Here is a 15471-nt window from a genome sequence, read left to right on the forward strand (position 1 = left end):
CTAGTGTAGCCCGATGGTGTCAGCTCACTTCATTTCATTTCTCTTTCCTTTAGATTTTAAAATTTAATTTAAGGGGGCCTGGCTCCCAAGCAACCTTAAAAAGGTCCAGCGACCACTCCAGTCTATACTTGGTTAACAGAGTCAGGTGGTTCAATATTTGGGTCTGACAAAGCAGTATTACTGAGGCTCAGCCGTACTTGAAGCCACCAGAGCCATCCCAGCAAAGCCAAGGTGGTGTGCATGTGATGTCTGAGACTGAATTTGGGGCATGTGCCTAGCAAGGCATGCCCTCCAGTGCTTTGAGCCATCTGCAGTCTCTCTTTTAGACTTTTTAATACAACATTTTATCCTAGCTCTCAGAATTTGTGAGGTAACCTTCATTCTGTTTATAAATTACAGTGAATCTAAACTTCTTCATCAGCTGGTACTTAGAAAAGTACCTAGGTGATTTGCACCAATTTATTCTCATCACAAACAGTATTTATAATGTTCCCACATGATTTAAGTCAATTTAGCTTTCCACTGAGAGAAGTCAGGTGGGCGACAGAGTGGTGTGTTTTGCAGATGCACAGTCCTTAAGCCCCAAAAGGAAATGCCAGAAGCCACCTCCCCTCCCAGGAGCAGAGAGAGGGCTGTGTTCCAAGATTTGGATAAAATACCAGCATTTCAGTGATCACTTTGCTCTTTAATTAATTTGCCCCTATCTTTGATAGTTATGTTTGCCCCTATCTCTGAGAGTCTAGATAAAGAATCATGTTCAGTGTTTCAAATCTTGCTTCCTTGATTCCTTTCTCAACAGAGCCTGCATCTGTCCCTCCCTCCCTCCCTCTCTCCTTTCCTCCCTCCCTCCCTCTCTTCCTTCCTTCCTTCCTTCCTTCCTTCCTTCCTTCCTTCCTTCCTTCCTTCCTTCCTTCCTTCCTTCCTTCCTTCCTTCCTTCCTTCCTCCTTCCCCCTTCCTTTCTTCCTTCCCACTTCCCTTCTTCCTTCCCCCTTCCTTCCTTCCTTCCTTCCTTCCTTCCTTCCTTCCTTCCTTCCTTCCTTCCTTCCTTCCTTCCTTCCTTCCTTCCTTCCTTCCTTCCTTCCCTCCTTCCCTCCTTCCTTCCTTCCCCCTTCCTTCCTTCCTTACTTCCCCCTTCCTTCCTTCCTTCCTTCCTTCCTTCCTTCCTTCCTTCCTTCCTTCCTTCCTTCCTTCCTTCCTTCCTTCCTTCCTTCCTTCCTTCCTTCCTTCCTTCCTTCCTTTTCTCTCTTCTTTCCTTCCTTCCTTCCTTCCTTCCTTCTCTCCCCCCCCTTTTTGTCTTAAAAAGAGTTAAATTTGCAGACCAGAGAAACAATATGAAGGTTAAGAAGCTTGCTTAGTATGCTACAGCTAAGACATTGGTTCAAATCCTAGCACTGCATATTATACCCCAAGCACAGCCAGACGTGGCCCCTGAGAAGAGAGATATGTGTGGTCCCCAAACAAAGTAAGAATTAGGTTTGTTACTAACTTGAAAGAAACTGAGCAGAGACCACTCCTCAGTATCTTAAAGATAATTTGAACAAGCCTGTAACAAAAGTTAGAGTACTTTTTCCCAGTCATTGTGAAAATTCTTGGCAATTAGATATTTTAAAAACAATAATGGCAATAGCACATTAACCTGTCCAATATTAGGAGAATGAATGTCTTCTGGCTTCTCTTACAACACTTGGCTTTATTGAATATTTTATTTGAAAAATTGGATAACTGTTCACTTTAATTTCTAATTGTGTTCTGTACATTAATGTTTCTTTCTCCCTTCCCGTACTCTTTTTGCTTGTTTGTGTCTGCAATGACTGAATAACCAAGAGTTGCACAGACTTGGTTTTGGTGACCAATAGGCATGCGGACTTTTGGTGAAGAGGTTCACTGGGGGTTATGCCCCTGCTTGTGAAACACCAGATGGAACACTGCAGTGGAATAGGGAGAGGGGACTTCAGTCAGTGCAGGGGGTAACTTGAGGCCACACAGGCTCCACCCTTTGAAGGAAGGTGTCCTTGGACTTCAAGGTTTCTTTGTTTTTGTTTTTTATTCCTTTTAATTTTTCTTTTCTTATTTTTTTAAATGCAAGTTTGTTTTCCAGTGTTCCTGAGAGGAAGGGGACATAAGAATCTTTTAATGCTGAGAGGTCTCCAGTCTTATGGGGGAAAGGCATACATTGAAATAAAAATTAAGCATTCAAAGAACTTCAATCTAGAAAATGGGCAAATGTTTACCTACTGTGTCCAAGGAACTGCATGTATAGTCAATAGGGGAAACTATCACTGATCAGGAGAACAAAGAAATGGGAAAGCTGAAAAGAAGAAAATTATTCTCTAAATCAGACAGACGGTGAGGCTAGAAATCACAGAGATGGGAGACATGTGACTTCAGCCTGAAGATTAATTAGCAGTTTCTTTATCTTTTGTTTAAAACAAAGGAGCCACATTAAAAAAAAAAACAAAAAATGAAGTCAGCTTATTTTCTTGTTTTGGTTTTCTTTTAAGCAGACACAAATTCAAACTCTTATCTTTTCACAATTATTGTCTTACCTTGAAACAGTTTCAGATGCTTCTTTTTAATCTAAAGAGCAAACTTCATGTTTTTCTTTGTTTCAATGTATAAAGAAAAACATTCCCATATAGTGTTTTCCATTTAAAGTTGTGAAAATGAATTGCTGTTCTTGGAACTCTCTAAAAAGAGCTTTTCTAGTCTTATTGGGACTTAGGAACTAAAGGTCCAGTCAGAACACCCATAAACACTACAGAACATAAGCAAAATTCTCAGTAGCCAATTTCTGTGCATTCATTTAATCAAGTCACAAGGTTTAGTTTGTTTGAATTTTGCAACATGCTTTCTCTCTCTCTAGTTAGATTCTGACAGCAGAGAGATAGAAGTGCTAAGGATATGCTATTAAACATTCTCAATTTGAGCACACAGTGAACACATTGTGCATAAACTTTTCTATTAGAATTTTTACTAGTTTACTTGAATGAGGAAAAATTAATTGTGAGTATGTCTTGGTTCAGGTACAAAAGTACCTAAAAAGAATTCATTCATTCTTTTCGTTCCATATAGACAGTCTCTACTATGTACTAAATGTACTAAATATGAACATTTGGGATCTGATAGGGGAAGTCCCTATTCTCACAGGGTCTATCTCCTGGTGAAAAAGATAAATAGTAAGACAAATAAGCACTATATAAAAACAATGCACCGGCCATCTTGCCACAATCAACAGAGAAGCGGCAGGCATTCTGGTGAGCAACGCGGCCTGGAAAATGCTCCGGACCCGAATTGGGGCCAACAACACTAGGGAGCTGGAAGGAGGAGGTGCAGCTAGCACACCTTCTCCAGATGGAGCCCTGGCGACACTGAGCAGCAACTAACACGGCTCCGGGATTCGGGACTGGGACACATCCGAGCCGCGCGGCCTTTTCTAAAACCTGAAAACATACAATATTTTAATGGAAAACTAATTATCAAATGCTTCCTTAATAGGGTTATCTTGTTTGGGGGTATAACTCCCACAACAATAGTGAGTTTTGTGTTGAAATATGGAACATAATCAAGGTGAAGAGAAAATGAAGTGAAATTCATCAGTTATACAGTTGGGGTGGGGGGCGGAGGGTATACCAGGGATTTTGGTGGTGGAATATGGGCACTGGTGAAGGGATGGTGTTTGAATACGGTATAACTGAGACATAAACCTGAGAACTCTGTAACTTTCCACACGGTGATAAAATTTAAAAAAAATTAAAAAAAATAAAAAATAAATAAAATCTACAATATCAGTGTAATACATAAAAAAAATGATGCACCTTGCATGGGTGAATTGAAAAATACTAATAAAAATGGATTATGAAAGTTTGAGGTAAGAGTGGGAAATTTGAGAGAAAAGTCATTAAGGAAATTTTACAATAGATAAACTTTTAATATGTCCAGAAAGAAGTGAAGATGGTGGTTGTGATGTCTTTTTTTTTCTTTTGGTTTTGTAAGATGGCTCCCTACAACAGCCAGTGTTCCACAGGGGATACTCCTGGCTCATGCACTCAGGAATTACTCCTGGCAGTGCTTGGGGGACCATATGGGATGCTGGGAATCAAACCCAGGTAGGCTGCGTGCAAGGCAAATGCCCTAACCAACTGTGTTATAGCTCCAGCCCTGAAATGTATTGTGATTGAGATTTTTTTTTTCTTTTTGGGTCACAGCCGGCGATGCTCAGGTGCTACTCCTGGCTCTGCACTCAGGAATTAGTCCTAGTGGTGCTCAGGGGACCATATGGGATGCTGGAAATCAAATCTGGGTGGGCCGCATGCAAGGCAGCCACCCTACCCACTTTACTATCGCTTCAACCCCCCGGGGTTGTGATGTCTTGGGCAGAGCAATTAGGTAGTGGAAACATTGAGAGAAATGGCATTGTAGTAAGTTTGAAAACTGACACATTCAAGGAGCACTCAAGGCCAGAGTGAGTGCCTGTGTGTGGATTGAAGGAAAAGAAGGAGAGGAGATGACTCATGTTGAGGGACAGACAAGAGCTTTCCACATCACAGAGGGACTTTCATGCTCAGATCACTTTGACGTTCATGTTCCATTAGGTGGAGGCCACCAGACAGGAATGCTTTTATTTATTTATTATTATTATTTTTTTGTTAGGAGAATGGAAGCAAGGTGCAAATGAAAAAAAGATGAGTGCTAGTCAGGAGATTTTGTAATACCTCAGGTAATGTCAGTGTATTACATAAAACCCTGTCTCTGGTCACTTAGAATAGAGGTTGGCAAACTGCTGTCCTCGAGCCCAAATGAACATTCTCTCTGTTTTGGAAATAATATTGTTCAGCACATGTTCAATCACATACTATCTTCTTTCATTTACATCTTGCCAATGATCTGTTCTTCCTCTGCAATGGTAAAGTTGAGTGGTTTTGACAGAGACCATATGTCTAGCAAGGAAAAAAAAGACAGTATAGAAGCAGTTTGTTTCTAACTTGCACAGAGTATTGTAGAAGTGAAATTGTGTCTTGGATATACACAGCAGCATAGGCACAAATCATTGTTTCTCTTATTTATAGTACTGTTTTGTGTGTGCACTTTGAAGAAGGTAGAATTATTTCTGTTCTAGTGAATGAGATTATAGGGAAATAATTTTAGTCTCCCAGTAAAAAATAATGAAAACATTCATCCATTCACTGAAGAGATACTCTTTGAGAACTACATTTATGAATTACAAATTTAAGGTGTTAGAGACCCATCAAATAAATAAAGTTATGCAAGTAGATGCTTAATCACAAAACATTGATGCTATAAAGAAGGATACAGATTTCATCAGAAAGAAAACCAAAAAGTATAGTAGGATTGAACAAAAATGCCATTTGAATTGAAACCTGAAGGATAAGAGGAAGAAAGAGGAAGAATTTGACATGGAAGTAGAGGATACACAAAGGTGGTGCAGTTTGCAGAGAATTAACAGAAGTAGGAAGAAAACAAAGACACAGAGACACAGGTATACTGACACCTCAAAGACACACATAGACACATGACTGGTTAAATTTTTGACAGTCACAAGGAAAGAATCATGCAATGTATTAGAGAAAAAAAGGATGGAAAATACTGAAATTAACAGATTATGTAAAAGGCCTATAACTTCATTCAAAGTCTAATAGGGTAATATTGAATTGAATAACATAAAGGACAAAACCATGAAAAGTGTTCCTTTTTAAAAATTTAATATTCTTCCTCCTCAGGGGGCCAAGAATTAAAGTGTATGAACCAATCAGGAGCTAATTTCCTGGTTCAAGAAATGATGAGAATGGCTTTGACTAAGATGGTGTTTATATCTTAATTAAACAAATTGTCTATATATTTTAATTGAACAAATGCTTCTTTTGATTTTATTATGACTAATAGTTGGTTCTCTGTTGAGTTCTCTGTTGAGAGAATAAAGATAAAAATGAGAGCCTTTGCCTTCAATATAACTCTGAAGACTAAGATAAGAATACAAACATTTGTTATAAAGTGATAGATTCTCAATTATATATGATAACACAAAGTAGTACTTTTGGATTTCAAGGGGAGAAAAACTTCCATTGACTTGGTTAGTGAAATCTTAGCCATCAACACTGTATTGCCAGCACTAATAATATTATCCAAGACCTCTCAACTAACGGAGACCTGAAAACTCTTGAAATGTTTCCCAGATTGAATTTTGTTTCTGAACTCATGCTATTGTTTCCTAACACATCAAGTTATTCTTATTGACTTATTATTGATTTACAATATTATGAAATCTCAAAGGTTTGGCTTTGCGCTTCTACATGTGTATAATACTCACCACAGCCCATCACTGAAGCAACAGTGCATCCCACCCCATCCCTGTCCCTCTGGTGACGAACATCGCTTTCAACAAGGTTAGGGGTTTGCTTTGCAGGGTGCTATTTTGCCAGCTTGTTTGCTTTGGTTGTTCATATGTCACACATAAGCAAAACCATCTGGTAATTTTCTTTTACTTATTTCATTTAGCAGAATCCCTTCAAGGATCCATTTAGTCACCAAAGAAACACTTTCAGTTTTTTAATGACAAAGTAGTATCCTATTAAGCACACATGCCATATCTTTTTTATCAAGTCACTTATTAACACTAATTTCTGTAATTGTGTCTTAATATCCTCTTCTTTCTACATTGCTCTCTTTCTACCAGTCAGTTGATTCTTTTTCAGTCCTTCCTTATGCCATGATCAGACAATTAGACACACACAAAGAAATCTGTGTGTATCCCTCTAAGCAGTTATCTTGCGTTTTCTCTGCGGATAACCAGGTAGTGCTCTCAGAGAAGAAGAAGGGAACCAAGGAAAAAGAGATTTTGGGCAGAAAGATAACATAGCCAGAAAGGAGCTTGTCTTGCTTACAACCAACCTCATTAGATCCCATGATCCCCCAAGTACTGCAGGAGTAGTCTCTGAGCACAGAGCCAGGAGTAAGCCCTAAGTATAGCCAGGTGTGGTCCAAAGTCGATAAGAAAAAAGAAAAGAATGAATTTGTGAAATAAAATTAGTTTGTAAGAGTCCAGGATCTAACCAGTCTATCTTATATTGTGGCAGTTCTCTATGAAAATTTTAAGATCTTACCCTTTTTAGAGTGCCCTGCCATAATGGATGTTTAATGAACATTAACTAAATACAACAAAAATTAAGTGGTGATGAAATTTCAGAAATGTTGTTTTACAGAACAATCATACTACACAGTGTAAAAGATTCCAGAAGATTTTCCAGCTGGTAGTAAAAGAGTCTTCCAAGACTTAGTCTTGCCCTTGGTTTTCTTTCTTTTTTTAAAAAAAAATGATCTTTTAATTTTTATTTATTGAGAAATTAATTGAATATCCATGAATAGACCACTACAAAGCTTCTCATGATTGGGTTTCAGTCATACAATAATCAAACACCCATCCCTTCACCAGTGTATATTTCCCATCAACAATATCCACTGCCTCCCTTCCACCATGCCACAACCCCCAGCCTGTCTCTATGGCAGGCACTTTTCATCTTTCTTTCCTTTTGTATGTTACGTTGCAATACTAAGGTACTAAGAAGTCATTGTGTTTGCTCAGGGTGTTCAGTATTTTAATTGGGAAGGTAAGAATGGAGTAGCTGTTTTAACTGGATCACAGCTTTGGGGTGTGTACATGACTGCCAAAGCTTCTGGAAGTACAGGGAGGTGAGGGGAAGTAGTCTGTTCCGACCCCTGAGAAAGCCTGGATAATATGTTCGCATATCTGAATTTTCAGCAGATTATATCCGGGTGAGGTCTGTCCTGAGATAGTGGGGTCTGTCTGAGGGCATGGTGGAGATTTTGGATTGTGGAAGCAAGTGGTTGCCAGGTTATCCTTGACTTTCAAGGTGGAATTACTTCTACTTTAAAACTCAAATTCATCCATCATGAGCCAATTCAGGCAGAAATTCTACCACAAGTCTTAAGGGCATCAAGAAGGAGAACCTGGTGTCTGGAATAACAGACTATAGTTTGGGGTAAATAGGATATAGTAGTGATTAAAATCAAGTTTTGGAGACCACATTCTCTCTCTCTTTCTATCTATCTATCTATCTATCTATCTATCTATCTATCTATCTATCTATCTATCTATCTCCTCTTCATACCATATTCCAGCTATGTGACGTTGGGCAAATTCCTTTTCTTTCTTTTTTTTGAATATTAATTTATTTTTATTTTTATTTTTGGCTTACAATATTGAGCAGAACTAGGTCCAAACCTCCTGGCAATCCTTATTTGTGCTTAGAGGCCACCAAAGATTACTTGGGTGCGTGGGCGGGGGAGGGGGCGGGCAATGCAGTACCAGGAATAGAACACAGCACTTTGCACATGCTAGATATGCATTCTACCACTTGAACAATCTCTCTACCCCTGGATAAATTTGTTGAGTTCTCTGAATGTAAATTTCTTTACTGATAAGTGAGAAATAATGACATTGTCCACACAGGCTAATGCTTTAAATGTTAATCTTGATATGAGGTCGTGTTGGATAAATGATAGCCGTGGTGTTGTTCCTGTGGTGATATGGCTCAGTTTCCAACTTTTCTAAGGAGATGGCAGTTTCCCACAGTGGCTCATTCACCTCATCCTTTATTAACTCTACAATGGGATGATCTTGACTTTTTGACTCCATGTAAAGAATTACCGTGTTCACTGTATTTGTTTCTTTTGAGCTATGATATCTTTCTTATAAAATCCTGATATTGAACACAAGCTGGTTTCAGACCAGAAAGATAGCTCAAAGGATGTGGTGCATACTTAGCATGCAGAAACCCTGGCTTCCATCCCTGGGACCACATGATGTTCTGAGAACTGTCCATTGTGGTCCAAGAAAAAAGAGAAAAACAGAACACAACAAAAAACTAGTCTGGGAGAGATGGATTATACAGTCCTTAAATGTTCCTCATCTTTTCCAAAACAGAAACATTTTGAATAGCATGGAACAAAATAATGTCCGCCACCCCCCTGCCACACACACTCACTCACTCACTCACTCACTCACTCACTCACTCACTCACTCACTCACTCACTCACTCACTCACGTACAGAACATTCTTCAAAACAAAGATGCCTTCACAGTTTGGAATTGTCCTGAGGAATGCAGAAAACTTTTCTCAGTAGAAGACTACCTCCCCATGGCAGCAATAAAATCTCCTAAGATCATCCAGCTAAATGAGCTTGGTTTTTATTTTACTTATGTTTATGTTCTCAGGAACAAAGCCAGGGGTAAGAATGTGTTAGTTCTTATTTATAAGTAGGCAATGTCATTCATTAGTGGTGTTGACATGAGTTTTCTTGATTTGGATAGGATGGGGGAAGATACCTTTCTTGCTCTGTTTTGAACTGTGTGTGATTATAAAATTTGTGGCCATAAAACAATGAATGGACATAAGTAAATGATAAAAGGTAGAATTAAGAGTGTCTAATCAGGAACCTTGGAATCTTAACAAGTCACTCCTGGTGGGCTCCAGGGACAATACGGGATGCCAGGCATTGAACCTGGGTGGGTCTGCCACCTGCAAGGCAAGTGCCTTGTCTGCTGTGCTCTTTCCAGTCCCACACACAATACTATTTTTAAGAATCCAAAATGCATTCTAATAGATTTTCTTTAAAGATATCAATCACGCACTTAAAACTTATTGACACGAAATAAAACTTTGAAACTTTTTTCCTCAAGGGGCCACACCTGACAGAGTTTACTCTTACTCTTGGCTCTGTACTCCAATATCAGCCCTAGAGAGGCTTCGGGGGACTATACTTAGTGCAAGGGATCAAACCTGGGTTGCTGACAAGCAAGGCAATTGTCCTACCTACTCTACTATCACTCCCTACCTTTGAAACCCTTTCATATTTACTAGTTTAAAAATAAGGTGCTCTTTATAATGGAGTCAGGATTTTTAAAACCAAGGAAAATGTTAATAAAAGCTGAAAGACAACTATTTTTGTTACCCTCCATTTTCTTTCTTTTTCTTTTTATTTTAATTATTATTATTATTTTTTTTTTGCCTTTTGGGTCACACCTGGCGATGCACAGGGGTTGCTCCTGGCTCTGCACTCAGGAATCACTCCTGGTGGTGCTCAGGGGACCATATGGGATGCTGGGAATCGAACCCGGGTTGACCACGTGCAAGGCAAACACCCTACCCGCTGTGCTATTGCTCCAGCCCTAACCCTCCATTTTCTAATGGTGATTTATTAGATCATTGTGCAAACCCAATTACGATGCCATTTTTACTCTTCATGATTTCATCTCTAGAATCCTTTGAAGTGAGTCAGTATTATCATTCTCCCTTGTTACAGATGAATAAACAAGCACTAACAATTAACAAACTGGGTCAAGAGGTTAACACTGGAGGTGGTGATGAGTAATTGGGCTCTGAAAATCATACCCGTCCTAGGCCTGCAGCTTTAAAACTGGCAGGCCTTGCACCTTGGTCACATCAAAACAAAAAATAGAAACTGCTCCTCAGAATCTAAGGAGTGAGCTATCTCGCCCCAGGGGAGCCATGGATACTGCCGAGAGGGAGGACCTGGTTCGACATCACACTTGGTTAGCAGAAATTCCTTGGGTCTTTCTGGCCAACTGAGACTTGAAATATTCACTTAGCTTCTTGGACCTTCAGTTTTTGCATCTAGATTTTTGCCCTGGGTGGTTCGCAGATTGCCTCTGATCTAGCACCGAAGGAAAATAGTTTTTTGTTTGGATGGTCTCTTTTTTATTGGTTCATAATTGTTTATATATTCTGAACCAATAATCTTTATGAACCAACCTCTTCTGTTGTTGTTGCTTAAAATTTGTAGGGATCCAGAGAAATTGTACAGTGTGTAAAGCCCTTGGACCTAGCCAACCTATTTTAACCCTTGGCACCCTGTACGATCCTCCAAGCCCTCCAGGAGTGATCTCTGAGCTCAGGCAGAGCCAGGAGCAAGCCGTGAGCACTGCCAGGAATAGTCCCCAAACTCAATATTTTTAAAAAATGTATTTAAGTCACAATGGTTTAAAATGTAATACAAATTTCAGGTGTATAACATCTTAATTTGACATCTATCAATACTATACCTACAACCTGATTGCCATTGAAATTCTAGTTTTTATCCATCATCATGCAATCCAGTCTCCTTATCAAATTTACCAACTCTTTCTCTTTTTGACTCTCATAACTGCCATTTAGTTATGGCAATGTAAAGAGTTATAATAATAAAAAGGTTTTTCAGTATGAGTTTGTTTTGTTTTTTTTTCACTTTGTACATATGAATGAAACCCTATGGTATTTGTTTTTCTCCACCTGAACTATCAGAAAGTATCTGATACTTTCTGCAATCCAGTTTAGATTTCTATCTCTTCCATTTTTTTATTGCTGTTGATTTTGAAAAATGATTTTCGTATTTTTATGGCAAAGTTTGTCCTTTCTTTTTAGCTTCCTCTTTCTCTTCAGTTGTTCGATCTCTTCTAATTCATGACATGAGGACATTATCTTTTATGATACCTAATTTCATGTATTGACTTGACTGGGTTAAATGATGTCCAGAGAGCTGGTAAAATAATATTTCCATCAAGTCCGTGAAGGTGCCTCTGAAAGAAATTAGCATTTGAAGTTGGAGATTTCAATTCACCAGCACAGGTGAGCATCAGCAAATCTGCTAAGGACTTAAAGAGAGCAAAAAGGCAGAGGAAGGGCAAATCCAGTCTCTGTTTATGCTAAGATATACATCTTCTGCTGCTCTCAGATATCAGTGCTCCTGCTTATCAGGCCTTCAGATTTCAATGAACATTTATATCTACCATTGGCATCATAGTTACTGGGTCTTTGCACTTATACTAAGCCATGTGCTAATTTTCCTGGTTCTTCTCTGCAGATAGTAGATTATAGAACACACACTCCTTTTTTCTTCCTTCCTTCTCTCTTTCCTTCTTCCCTCCCTCCCTCCCTCCCTCCCTCCCTCCCTCCCTTCCTCCCTCCCTCCCTCCCTCCCTCCCTCCCTCCCTCCCTCCCTCCCTCCCTCCCTCCTTCCTTCCTTCCTTCCTTCCTTCCTTCCTTCCTTCCTTCCTTCCTTCCTTCCTTCCTTCCTTCCTTCCTTCCTTCCTTCCTTCCTTCCTTCCGTCCTCTTTCCCGTCCTCCCTTCATATCTCTGTCTCAGAGCTCATACCTGATGGTGCTTGAGGGAACAAATGCAGTACCAGGAATTGAACTGGTATCAGCCACATGCAAGATAAATGTCTTACCCATGTGTTATCTCTCCAGTGCAGATTATGGGATTTCTTAACCTCCATCATTACAAAAGTCAAATTGCTAGAATAAAAACAAAATCTCTTGGTTTTACTCACCACTTTCTCCCAACTACTAGCAACTCTTTCATAAATATTTTTCATTCTAAGAGACATTTCATCTCTTCTTTTTGTCTGAGATAATCTTATACTTCATGATGTTAGAAAGAAAGGTGACTTACACCAAGACTTTGAATAAGACATGAAATATCTATTTATCTATATATCTCTCTTACTGATTTTGGTTCTGATTAATACAAAGATAGAGCTTCTGGCTCTTCGAGTTTGCTTCGTAAATGTCAATTTTTAATATTTATTAAAATATTTTATCAAAATTTTTGGAGGGTGTGCTTTGGGCCACATCTTCTTCAGGTGGTACTTTGGAACCATATGTAGTGCTGGATTTTGTTCATGGTCCTGGCCTCAACCACATGCAAGGCAAGTGCCTTAAGAGTCTGTGCTATTTGTTTATCATTTTTGAAAATAAATTTTATTTCAAGCACCATAGTTTGCCATACTATTATCGTTAGGGTTTTGTGCATTACACAATCCAGCACCACTACCCGTGGAGTGTCTACTTCCCTTTACCATTGTTCCAAAGTCTCTCATATTTCTCTCACTTCCCTTGCTTGTGGTAAGCTTCCTATTGAAAAACAGCTCTTGGCTTCTCTTGCCTTAGGACTTGTTATAGCCTTACTTTGTTTCTTTATATTTCACATATGAGAGAGATCACTATGTTTCCCTTTCCTTCTGACTAACTTTGCTTAGGATGGTACTGTTTAGATCCTTTGTTTTTATAGGGATTACACCCTACAGTCTGGGAGTAGAACATCTCTGGATGTTCCTCCAGGCAATGTGGGTCTGAAAGGCTTCATTCTGTTGGTATTTGGGGTCCAATAGGGCCACTCCATTGCTCTGAGGCCACGTGGTACCTGTGGTGCTGGTGATAGGACCCAGGGCGTGTGCTCTACCACTTGAGCTGTCTCCCTGGTCTAAATTTAGATCTCAAGTTTATGTCTCTGATATTTTTTGAGATGCTCTGAAGTCAGTTGCTATTAAAATTTAAATAACTGCTTTTGCTTTTGGCTGATCATTAATAACTATTCAATATTCATGAAATCTGACCCGAGTGAGTCCTGAGTGAGGAGTAATTAAATACCACAGATCCTGCCATTATTCTTTACTGCAAGGACAGTCAGAGAACTTCTGTCCTTGTTAAGATTTTCTTGGTTGCAGACATTGGAACTATTTCCTTTTGATCATTAATTAGCTAATATTTGGGGCTATGTACTTAGCACTTTTTCACTTTATGATATTAAAAGCAGGCAGTGGAGATACTGTTTACTGTGTATCTCACCTGTCCAGGAAATCTTTTGCCATCTAGAACTACTCAGAGCACCCTCCACTGGACAGTGAAGCTCAGTTCCAACCAGTGTTTGCCTGACTTCGGGAATGTGGATGACTATGGCACAAACACAAGACTTACTTGCTTATACCCTAAGTGTATATCATCTAATGAATGAATGGAAAGAAAAGTCTGAGTTATACAAGTACAAATGCTACCTTATTCAAATATAAGAGAAAAATTTACTCTTCACAAACATTTATATTCTTGAGAGGGGTCATTTACCATTTGATGGAGAGTGCAATTTTTTCTCTATTCCCCCCTATGGTTTTTACTTGATAAAACCTTTTAGAAAAAAAAATCTCATCAATCTCAATTCATTTTCTCTTCCTCCATGTTTCCTTGCAAAAGGATAAAGAAAAAGGGATATTGAAAAATACACGCATTCCACATTGCTAGAAATGCTCCTGATTCTTAAAATAGTGCTCACTTGTGCTCACTTCGGCAGCACATATACTAAGATTGGAACAATACAGAGAAGATTAGCATGGCCCCTGCGCAAGGATGACACAGAAATTCATGAAGCATTCATATTTTTTAAAAAAAGAGAGAAAAAAAGTGATCACTTATGAAATTAAAATTCATTTCCAATCTTCTCTTTTTCTACTTTCTGGTTTGGCTTATGGCATAACTTTCCCTTCACATCCTTAGCTTTTCTTCCCTTCATATATCTAATATAAGAGACACGAAGTCTTCTAAGTGAGGTAAGCATATCCTTCAAGATTTTAAGAAGTTTGAAGAAATATTACTCCCTCATGGAAGGGTTTATCTGTTTTGAATTAAAAGTGAATGTCCTACTTATCTAGGGCCTGCAGATAAATAATAGCTCAAAGTTGACAAACTATACTGCCTTTTGAGACTTAAGTTCCATACAGGACAGATGAGTATGATTGAATGTAAAGCCAATCATCTTTTCTGACTCATTGGTTGTGAGTTGTGAAAAAAAGAACTGAAGAAGGACTCCAAGGTCCTGAGCCTTATCAACCACATGTATAGATAATGGTATCAACCTCACAAGAAAGGTTTCATGGGAGTTTTCTTGGTGGAGGTAATGTGGGTGGGAAAAAGTTGAGTCTGATTTAAAATTTTAAAAAATTATTTCATTTTATGCACCCTGATTTATAATCTGTTAATGATATGGTTTCATGCACACAGTGTTCAAATACCACACCCTCTTCCAGAATGTCTACTTCCCTCCACAAATGTCTCACTATTTCCTGAGAGTTTGATTTTGGACATGGTAAATTTGAAATGATTAAAGGCATATAAATTTTAGGTGCCAAGTAAGCATTTAAATATGAAAGTCCAGACAGTAGAGAAGACTGGGTTAGAGATAAATTCTATAAAAATCATGAATTTATAGATGGTCAAGAAATTGGAAAAGATCTGGGAATTAAATGTAAAGAGATATCAAAGCAATTCTTGAATTGAAAGGCAATCCAGTATTATCAGCAAAGTGGATGAGAACTCACTCACTGAATAGTTCATGCCCATGAACTAAGCACTCATCATCATATGGAGGAATGAACAATAAATGTGAGTGATACCTATGCACACAGAAATAAAATGGAATATTATTAAATGATCTGAAAATGAAATTCTGCTACTTGTGATTATTTGGATGAAACTGCAGGGTATTATGCTAAATGAAATGTCAGACAAGGATAAATACTGCATCATGTAATTATATGAGGAATTTTTTAAAAAAAATCATAGGAACAGAATAAAGATTGTTGGTTGTTAAAGTGGGTGGAAATAGGA

The 15471-nt window shown here is 38.6% G+C and overlaps 1 protein-coding gene and 1 non-coding gene across 4 annotated transcripts in view; one reads left to right on the top strand and one right to left on the bottom strand.

The window, feature by feature from the left end:
• Positions 1-15471, bottom strand: part of PTCHD4 (patched domain containing 4) — a 206938-nt gene that overhangs the window by 19988 nt on the left and 171479 nt on the right. The window lies entirely within an intron of this gene.
• On the top strand, positions 14143-14249 carry LOC129404517 (U6 spliceosomal RNA). Its single transcript, XR_008629915.1, has one exon. It is a non-coding gene; the product is annotated as a U6 spliceosomal RNA (small nuclear RNA).

This window comes from Sorex araneus, chromosome 4, assembly GCF_027595985.1.
Source record: "Sorex araneus isolate mSorAra2 chromosome 4, mSorAra2.pri, whole genome shotgun sequence".
Lineage (NCBI taxonomy): Eukaryota > Metazoa > Chordata > Mammalia > Eulipotyphla > Soricidae > Sorex > Sorex araneus.